We start from the raw sequence: 9,691 nt of genomic DNA, 5'->3' as shown, positions 1-9,691 counted from the left end.
TACTTGCACACTGAGCTTATCTCTCTTGGATTGTTCCTTTTGGAGCCCAGCCACCATGTTGTAAGGAAGTCCAGACTGTCCTGATGAAGAGGATGGCCACCTGGAATAGGCGCTAGGCATGAGAGACCACTTTGGGAGGGAGATTCTTACCACGTGGAGGGAGAAGCTTATGGTCCCAATTAGCCTGACCAGATGACCTACCAGCTAAAGTGACCTAAGCAGAGACTAACAGAAGAACTACTTAATTAATTGATAGGATCCTGAGAAATAATAAATCCTTGTTTCAAGTCATAAGTTTTATGTTGGTTTGCTGTGCAGCAGCAGATAACTGAGACAACCCTAAGAACAAAAAACAGAACAGTCCCTTAACCTCCCACCCTCTCTACTCTTTCTCTTTTTCTTGTCCAAGCTTTTTGAAGTAGTCTATACTTGCAGCCTGAATTCCTCAATTTCTAATCTAATACTTGTTCTTCAGTTGTTCGTACCACCCCTCTCTGTGTACTAGTCTCTGGACCACTCCTTCCCTGATTTCCACAACTACTCCAGCTCCTGGTTCTCATTCTTCTCTCATGAGATATTTTCCATTTCCTTAATGGCCTCCTCCCTCCTCTTCCTCCACCTGCTTTTTTTTGTGTTCCTCAAGTTCTGTCCTCAGCCTTTTGCTTTTTTTTTTTTTTTAAATACTCTACTCTCTGCCTGAGTGATCTCATTTGCTATATGATTTCAACCATAACTATATAATAAGGATCCCTAAATATAGGTGCTGGACATTGGTTTAGACCCTATGCACACAATATGAAAAACAGGTATAATCCTCAGTCTATAGACCAGAGAGTTCATGGTATAGTTTTCTGTAAGTACCAAACCATTTCCTGCCACCATGTCTCTACTCCTATCTCCTCTGCCTGGAATAGCCTCATACCCTGAGGTGGAACATTGCTCCCTACTCCTCCCTTTTAGCTAATTCCTGTTCTTCGTTGAGAAATAGTTCAAGCGCATGGTCCTCCAAGAAGTCTTTGCTGATAGCCCTCTGTTTTCCCTTTTCATGATGGCTAGACATACCCATTCCATGGCTGTATTCTGAGAATAGAATTTATTTGCATTTACGTTTTAATTGTTCTTGTATATGTCCCCTCCCCATTAGACTCTGAGCTCTTTGAGGGCAAGGACCATATCTTTCTAATTTAGTATCTTCCAGGGCTTACCATAGTGCTCAGTGTATCATCTGTGCCCAGTAGTAGGTGTTCAATAAATGATTGTTGAAGGACTGAATTGTAGATTATCCTTCTAATGTCCAATGGAATTTATCCCATTTGAGATTTTTCATGTATGTATATAAAAGGGAAATTGGCCTATAATTGTGTTTATATGAGTGTCAAATAAGTTGCAGTTTATGGACATGTTTAATTTATAAAATCAATTGATAGTTTTCATTTTCCCCAATGCTATGGCAAAGTTTTTCTAATATGGAGACTATATGTTCCTCTAAGATTTGACAGCATTCACCTGTATTCCTGATACCTGTTGGGGACAGGGCGGGGGGAGGGTAGTGTTTTTTCTTTTTAATAGATTTTTCTATTCATTTGCTTTTCTTACTCTTTCCAAACTTTCTGTTTCTTGCACTTTCACTTATTTTGTAGGGAGAATGTCCATTTAATTACTATTTTAAAATTTAGTAACATAATTATATGCAATTATATGGTAATTTAAAAATATGTTATAGCTATTATTATATCAATTTCGTCAATTCAAATTTTGTGTTCTTCTTTTTTCTTAATTAGATTTGCCAATATATTGTTTATTTTGTTTGTTCTTTCAAATAATCAGCTTCTTTTATCTTTATTATTTCCCTACTCTTATTTTCTTAGGGATTATTTTGTGTTCTAGTTCTAAAAATTTAAACTGAACACTAAGTTCTTTTAAAAAAAATCACTTTGTAAATTCAACTCTGAGTATATCTTTAGCCACATTTCCTATGTTTGCTTATGTAATGTTTCCACAGTCATATTTTCTAAGTTATCTCTTATTGTATTATTAGTATTTTTCTTTGAACCAGATGTCATATAAATCTTTCCAACTTCTTAATGAACTTTTTCATCTTAAACTTTATGATTTCTCACTTGACTACACTATGATCAGAGATTATGACCAATATAATTTCTACTTATTTGAATTTATTGAGAGGGTCTTATATAAAAATTTGTGTTTCTGTTCATAAAGTATAATTTATTAATTGTACATTAAAATTATATTGTTTATATTCTCTAATTCTTTTTTGGGGCATACTCTATTTAATCTGTCACAACCTAATAACCGTGATTAAAATTTTTCACTGCAGTCCTGTGTGTGTGTGTGTGTGTGTGTGTGTGTATGTGTGTGTGTATGTTGTAGGGTTAGGGCTAGGGAATCTTGAAAGGCTGACTGGAGGTATGGTGCTGATATGTGCATAGTCTAAAGCAAAAGAGGTTAAAAATACTAAGGTAGGTAGGAAAAGTTACATCGATAGACTTTTCTTTTGTCTTATACTTCCCTCTGTACTTACATCCTGTGTTACAACAGTTTGTTTGTATTCTTCATCAGACTGAGCTGGCCTTGTTTACCAGTTATCCCAGTAGGCACTCAACAGATATTTGTTCACCAAATAAATAAATATTGTTGGATTCTGTTTTTTAAACTAACCTGAGATTCCTTGTTCTCTACAGTGGAATGTGGGCTAATAGCTACACTTGCTCTGACTTCATAAATTTCATTAAATGCTTTCTCAGTGTTTCTTTTCTATTTTCATGCTGACATATGAAATATATTCTGTTTACTTTTAGCTATTTGGAAAGCCAATCACCATATTGTAAATCCTAGTAATAATTTTCTTAAACATGTTACATATCTTTTGTTCTGTATTTCATCAAAGGTGGTATCTTTTGACTCATTTTCATGGAAAAAAGAAATATTGTGCCCTTCAGGGCTTTCCTCTTCTTTTTCCTCCTTTCCCCATTCTTATAAAATTTAAAATATAATAAGGTAATAGGTATATTAGGTATATGTTGCCATGGGAGAAATTAGCCTAAAATCAAGTGGCTTAAAAAAACATTTATTGGGCCAAGCCCGTGGCGCACTCGGGAGAGTGCGGCGCTGGGGGTGCTGGGGGCGCTGGGAGCGCAGTAGTGCTCCCGCTGCGGGTTCGGATCCTATATAGGGATGACTGGTACGCTCTCAGCGCTCACTGGCTGAGCGCAGTGCGGCCGGTCTCAAAAAGGAAAAAAATAAATAAATAAATAAAATAAAAAAAAAAATTAAAAAAACATTTATTGGGCCAAGCCCGTGGCGCACTCGGGAGAGTGCGGCGCTGGGGGTGCTGGGGGCGCTGGGAGCGCAGTAGTGCTCCCGCTGCGGGTTCGGATCCTATATAGGGATGACTGGTACGCTCACAGCGCTCACTGGCTGAGCGCAGTGCGGCCGGTCTCAAAAAGGAAAAAAATAAATAAATAAATAAAATAAAATAAAAAATTAAAAAAACATTTATTATCTCCCAGGATGTGGCTTAGCTGGGTCCTCTGGCTCAGGGTCTCTAAGAAGTGTGTAATCAAGGTGTTGGCTGGGGCTGCAGTCATCTCAAGGTTCAATTGGGGGAAGATTTGCTTCCAAGCTCACTCATGTGGCTGTTGGCAGCCTCAGAAGATCCACTTCCAAGCTCACTCACGTGGCTGTTGGCAGGCGTCAGGTCTTTTCTGGCTGTTTGCCATAGACAATCCGTTTCTTGCCACATGGGTCTATCCATGGGGCAGCTCACAACATGGCAGTGCTTAGAGCAGCAAGGGAAAAAGCAAGAGAGAGAGGGCAAGATGATGAGCAAGACAGAAGCCAGTTTTTTCATTAATTCTGACCACAATGATGAGAATAGTCTCAAAGAATCTGCAGAAACAGCACTGAGTATGTTCATGTTCCCAGTCTCTGCAAATCTTAGAATGTTGTCCTCATATATGAACAACCTAGGGCTACAAATGGAATCTTTGGGTGTCACTCTACATCTTAGTGAACTGAAGATATTTTTCCTTTCTTTTTTAACATTGGCAGTTTCAGACGAGAAACATGAAGCAAGCCTGATTTTAACTCCTTTGAACATGACCTTCTCCCTCTCCCCAACCTACTATCAATTTATAGGTATATTTTTTCCCCTTACTGTTTAAGAATACACCAGGATTTGCATTAATATTGTTTCCTTTTTATTAATCTTATCTGAGATAAAGTAAGTCATCTTGATTTCCAGCATCAGATTTTCTCCCCCCAATTCTGGGAACTTTGATAACCAAGCATTAACCATTTGTTTCCTCTTTTTTTAAAAAAAAATTTTTAATTGACACATAATAACTGTATATGTTTCTGGGATACAGTGTGATATACAAAGTATAATGATCCCATTTGTTCTCTCTTTATCAGGAATATTTTATTCAAAGGGTTGCTGTCATGTCTTTGTCCTATTCTATATATCTATTGTCTTCTTTTGCTTCCTTCAAAATATTTTACTGACTTCTTTTATATTTGGTATATCATTCTTGACACTATCATTTATTTGGATGAATAGATTTTCTGTAATTTTCATTCTGCTTTTAATGAAGACCCAATTTCAGATATTATTGGATATAATTTTATTGCATTCTCTTTTTACGCTGACCTGTTCAGTGACTGATGTGATGAATTCCTTTATCTCATTAGAAATATAGAGCAGGTTTATCTTTAAGTCAACCTCCTTGAGGAGGAAGATTTTCCTTTGGGGAAATTTTCTTTAGTGCTGCAGAATTTTTTCATATGTTCCATGTTCCTTTCTCCCTTGGGGTTTGATTTTTTTTCTAAAAGTCTTTACTGTGTTTGTCTGGAGACTTGAGGGACTGGATTGCCTAAAAAACCCACATCCCATGATTCATTTGAACATGGAGAGCTCTCTCTGGGACTGGTGCCAAAGGTTCAATCAAAAGCTGCCAATGACTCCCTTGGGAAACTCCTGGATCTGAAAATATAGGATAGATCGGGAATAGCTGCAGGTTAGCTAACCTAAGTCTTTCTTGGAATAAGACTGGAGTCTAAATCATTCAACAGATGTAGGTCACTCATCCCTCCTCTGCTGAACGGCTGAGCAAAGAAAATCTAGAGCAGACCACGTTCTTTTTTATTAATGCTGGTGAATTATTTGTTTGCTTTGGCTCATGTTTCAACATTTCTTCTTTATCTCTTGCTTTTTCAGGTAACTTCTGGCCCAAATTTACAGTCAACAGTAAATATATCAATATATTTTTTCCTATTTTGGGTTTTCTGTCTTACCTTGCAACCCATTCTATCCCTCAGAGTTCACTTTTCTTCTTGACGAAGTAAATCCTTTAGTAGTCTTTTCAGCGAGGCTCTATGAAAGGAAAATGCCCTTAGACTTTGTAAATCTGAAAAGGCCTTTATTTTGCTTTCACACACAGTTCAGCTATGTGAAGAATTCTGAACTAATGGATGTTTTTCTTCAGCACATTGATGATATTACCTTAGAAGTCTTCTGGCTTCTGATATTGTTGACGAGTGATCTGCTGTTGGTTTCTCCATCATTCTGTTGCCAGTAATATGTCTTGCCTCTTACACAGCTTTAATTTCTTTCTCTGTGTCTTTGATTTTCTGCAGCTTCATAGTGATGTGTCTAGGAATGATTCATTTTCAGTTATTCTGCCTAGCATTTGGTGTGTTCTTTCAACATGAGGAAAAATTCTCAGCCAACATTTCTTTTACTATTGCTCTCTCATTTTCTCTGTCCTCTTACTCCAGATTACTCTTAGACATGTGCTAGAACCTCTCTACCCATCATCTGGGTTTCTGAACTGCTCTTGGTTATTTTTTATTTTTTTATCTTTATCTTTCTATATTCAATACTGGGTAAATAGCTGGTACTGCCTCCCAATTTGTTATTTTCTTTTTGTGTCCAATATAGAGGATTATTTTTACATCAATGAATATATTTTTCATTTCCATGATTTATTATAAGTTCTTTTTTTTTTTTGTCCTTTTTGAGGCCGGCCGCACCGCGCTCAGCCAGTGAGCGCTGGGAGCGCACCGGTCATCCCTATATAGGATCCGAACCCGCGGCGGGAGCACTGCTGCACTCCCAGCGCCGCACTCTCCCGAGTGCGCCACAGGCTCGGCTCAAGATTTATTATAAGTTCTGTTCCATATGTTCTGATATTTCATTTCTTTTTTTTTTTTTCCTTTTTGTCTTTTTTCATGACCGGCAATGGATCGCAACCCTCAGTGTCACGCCCGCACCGGACCGGGACCGGCAACGGGATCGCAACCCTCGGTGTTGCGCCCGCACCTCGCTCAGCCAGTGAGCGGCCGGTCTGTATGTGGGATCCGAACCCTCGGCGGGAGTGCCACCGCGCTCCCAAGCGGCGCACTGTAGCAGTGCGCCACCGGGTCGGCCCCTGATATTTCATTTCTGCCTGTTTCTGTTTCATAACTTTTATTATTTAATGGATGTATTTCTTCATTTATATCTTTGAAGACTCTAAAATAATTATTTTGATATCATCTTCAGAGAGCTCTATTATTGTCATTTTATCTGAAATGGATTTATCTATTGATTGTTGATACAGACCATTATGTAAGAGCAGGGACCAGACCTAAGATCGCTGTATAAAACTGATTTAGGTGGGACTCCCCTACCCACTAGCAAAGCCTGAAAAAAAGACTAAGACTGCCACTTTGACCTATGTTTCTTAAAAAGTCACAAAACTAGGGAGATGGGGAAAACTCCATCTTGAATTCAAGACCTGAGAAAAGCCATCCTATTGCTCAGTGTTTGGACTGTGCTGTTCTGCAATGATCCTTGCTTCAGTACCCCATCTCTCATGAGGTACTTTTGGACTCATCAGCCCTGCTTATCACTGGTAAATGTGTATTTCTGATAAATTTCTAGCCCATGGATATGCTTATTTTCTTTTTGAGCATGGGTATGTATTTTAGTTTTCCATTTTTACATTTTATCTGTCATTGTCATGTATTTAGAGTTGCAGAGGGGCTCAGAGTATGAACTTAACTCAATTTTGACTAAGTCCTGCTTCTAAATGTATAATTTATATTAGAAGTTCAGTATCAATTGCATGTCTTCAGTGTCTCTACATTTCAATAAGGTGTTCTGATTTCTAAAAACAATTTAGATATTCACTGACAGTAAGTGCTAGACATGATTCTTTAATTTTGAATTTCTATTTTATTGCCTATATTGAAAATTAGCATAATAATATTACACATTATCCTCCCAACCACTGCTTATATCTAAACTTATATGCCTTATGAATGTTTGAACTGTGGATATATGTCAAGGGATGTGACCATCATATTAAACAACTACCAGTTCAAGTAATTTCCAGCTCACAATTCTTCTTGTTTATACAGATTTGGTTGCGTCTCTCAGGCAGAGATGTTTATTGATGACTTTGCTCCTGGCCCAGTGTAGTACCGAGGCCTGGGGCCAATCAAGTGTGCTAGACATAGGTCAGCACCCAGAGAGGCTCTGGACCTCAGTGCACACTTATGTTATTCTAACGTTTCCACTAAATATCTTCATAGCCAAAACAAAGTGGTAGCATGGGGGTAGGGGAGTGGGAGCGTGGGAGAGGATTTGAGATGATGGTGACTCAGATCTTCTTTCCCTCCTACAGTCATCAAGGTATAGTTGCAACTTCTCCTCTTTGCTTCCTTGGCACCGGGCTCTGTGTGTATGTGTGTGTGTCTGTGTCTGTGTACGAATGTGTGTGTCCTCCCCCGTGCTTATGTACCTGTAGCTGCAAGGTAAAAACTTTCCAGAGAGCTATCTTAGATTCCTATTGTTCACTCCAAAGGAAGATCTCCTGTACAGGGTTAACATGGGGTGCTGGGAGCACAGATCAGAAGGGCATTGGGAAAGCAAGTGCTCTGGGGCTCATATTAGAAGCTAAACCCAGATTCCAATGGACAATGAAGCTGAGTAACAGAGAACTACATTCTGGTTTTGAGCACCCCTAACGTCATGTAGTCAAGAGGACTGGTCATACCCAACCAGCCTGTATATATTCTGAGATAGATAATGCCACAGAATGAAGAATGACTCGGAAAATGTGGCCAGGAAAAATAGCAGTTTATCACTCCTCAATTCACTTCCTTTTTCTATTTTGGCAGTTTAAGGTGAGAAGAGACAGATATATAAATTCATCTATGCCTGCCTTGGCAACTTGCACTATATACAGACAGGATGGAAAAGGGATATGGTTCATGTTGCTAAATTCTGGGTACATGATACAGATTTTGTTTCCTATTTGGCTAATCTTATTATATTGGAGTTCTGCCAAATGATTCTCCCTCTCAATACTTATCTCTATTATAAGAATGCACGCTGATATTTTTATTCTGTTGTGTTCTATTCTGTCCCATTATATCAAAGTTCATTTTATTTTAAAAAGTCTTCAAATTTCCATTGATGAATGAATGGATAAACAAAATATTGTATATACATACAATGGAATATTATTCAGCCTTTAAAAGGAATGAAATCTTGTCACATGCTAAACATGGAGGAACCCTGAAGACATTGTTCTAAGTGAAATAAGCCAGGCACAAAAAGACAACTACTGTATGATTCTCTAGAGGGGTCAAATTCATAGGGAGACAAAGTAGGATGGTGGCTGCCAGGGGCTGGGGGAAGGGGGAAATGAGGAGTTGTTTAATGGGTGTAAATGGGTATACGTGAAAGAGTTTCTGGAGATTGATTGCACAGACATGTGAGTACACTTAACACTACTGAACTGTACATTTAGAAATTGTTAAGATTGTAAATTTTATATTTTTTTTTTTTTTTTTTTTTTTTACCACAATTAAAAGACTCAAAATAACACAATGGAGTATTATGACAAAGCAAATGGGCTTCCGCGGGAACATATATCAGGGGGACTTTGACTAATCTAGGGTCAGTCAAGGAGGTCTCTCACGGAGAAGTTGCATTGAAGCTGAGACCTAAGGGATCAGTGAAGTTACCAAGGAAGGGTGTAGAGGCCAGGGCTGAATAAGGCTCTAGGCAGCAAGAGAGACTAGGAATAGGTTAAACAGCCACTGTCCAGGCCTTATCAAATCCCCAGTGGGTTCGTGTGAACAGCTTCCTGCTTTCAGACTCTTTCTACCTACACATTGATGCCAGATTAGTTTTTCTAGAACACCACCTGGATCATGTCACCCTCCCACTTTCCTGGCTAATCCTTCTAGAACTTTTTTTTCTTTGCCTGCTGAATAACGCCTCTGCCTGGCACTGCAGGCCCTCTTCACCTGGCCCCACCCTGGCTCTCCAGAGTCACTCTTCCGTTACTGCCCTGTATGAACTCTTGCGCCAGCCACATCCCTCATTATTGTTCCCTGAACACAGCTTATTAGTTCCCACTTTAGCACCTTTGCGTATGTAATTTCTCCTGTCAGGAACACCCTCCCCCTTCTCCCTGGGCCCCTGTTTCTTTTGTTCCTTCAAGTATCACCCTCCACTCCTCAGGGATCATTCCCTTTCTGGATTCTACAACAAATCATTTTACATTTGCTGTCTTGTCTCTTAACTTCACCCCCTCACCCCCCACCTCCACACATATTACCTGGGAACCGCGTCTTACTCATGTCTGCATCCCTAGCGCTTAGTGCACGTCGAGGG

The 9,691-nt window shown here is 39.1% G+C and overlaps 1 long non-coding RNA gene across 1 annotated transcript; it reads right to left on the bottom strand.

Annotated features, from left to right (window-relative positions):
• Positions 1–3,550: 3,550 nt before the first annotated feature.
• Positions 3,551–5,654, bottom strand: LOC103586332. Its single transcript, XR_550139.1, has 3 exons — positions 5,522–5,654; positions 5,314–5,392; positions 3,551–3,799 (listed from the first exon to the last, which is right to left on the bottom strand). It is a non-coding gene; the product is annotated as an uncharacterized LOC103586332 (long non-coding RNA).
• Positions 5,655–9,691: the final 4,037 nt, after the last annotated feature.

This window comes from Galeopterus variegatus, unplaced genomic scaffold (genome assembly GCF_000696425.1).
Source record: "Galeopterus variegatus unplaced genomic scaffold, G_variegatus-3.0.2 Scaffold333, whole genome shotgun sequence".
Classification (NCBI taxonomy): Eukaryota; Metazoa; Chordata; class Mammalia; order Dermoptera; family Cynocephalidae; genus Galeopterus; species Galeopterus variegatus.
Note: the sequence above shows the minus strand (reverse complement) of the source record. Positions and strands in the feature narration are given on the sequence as shown.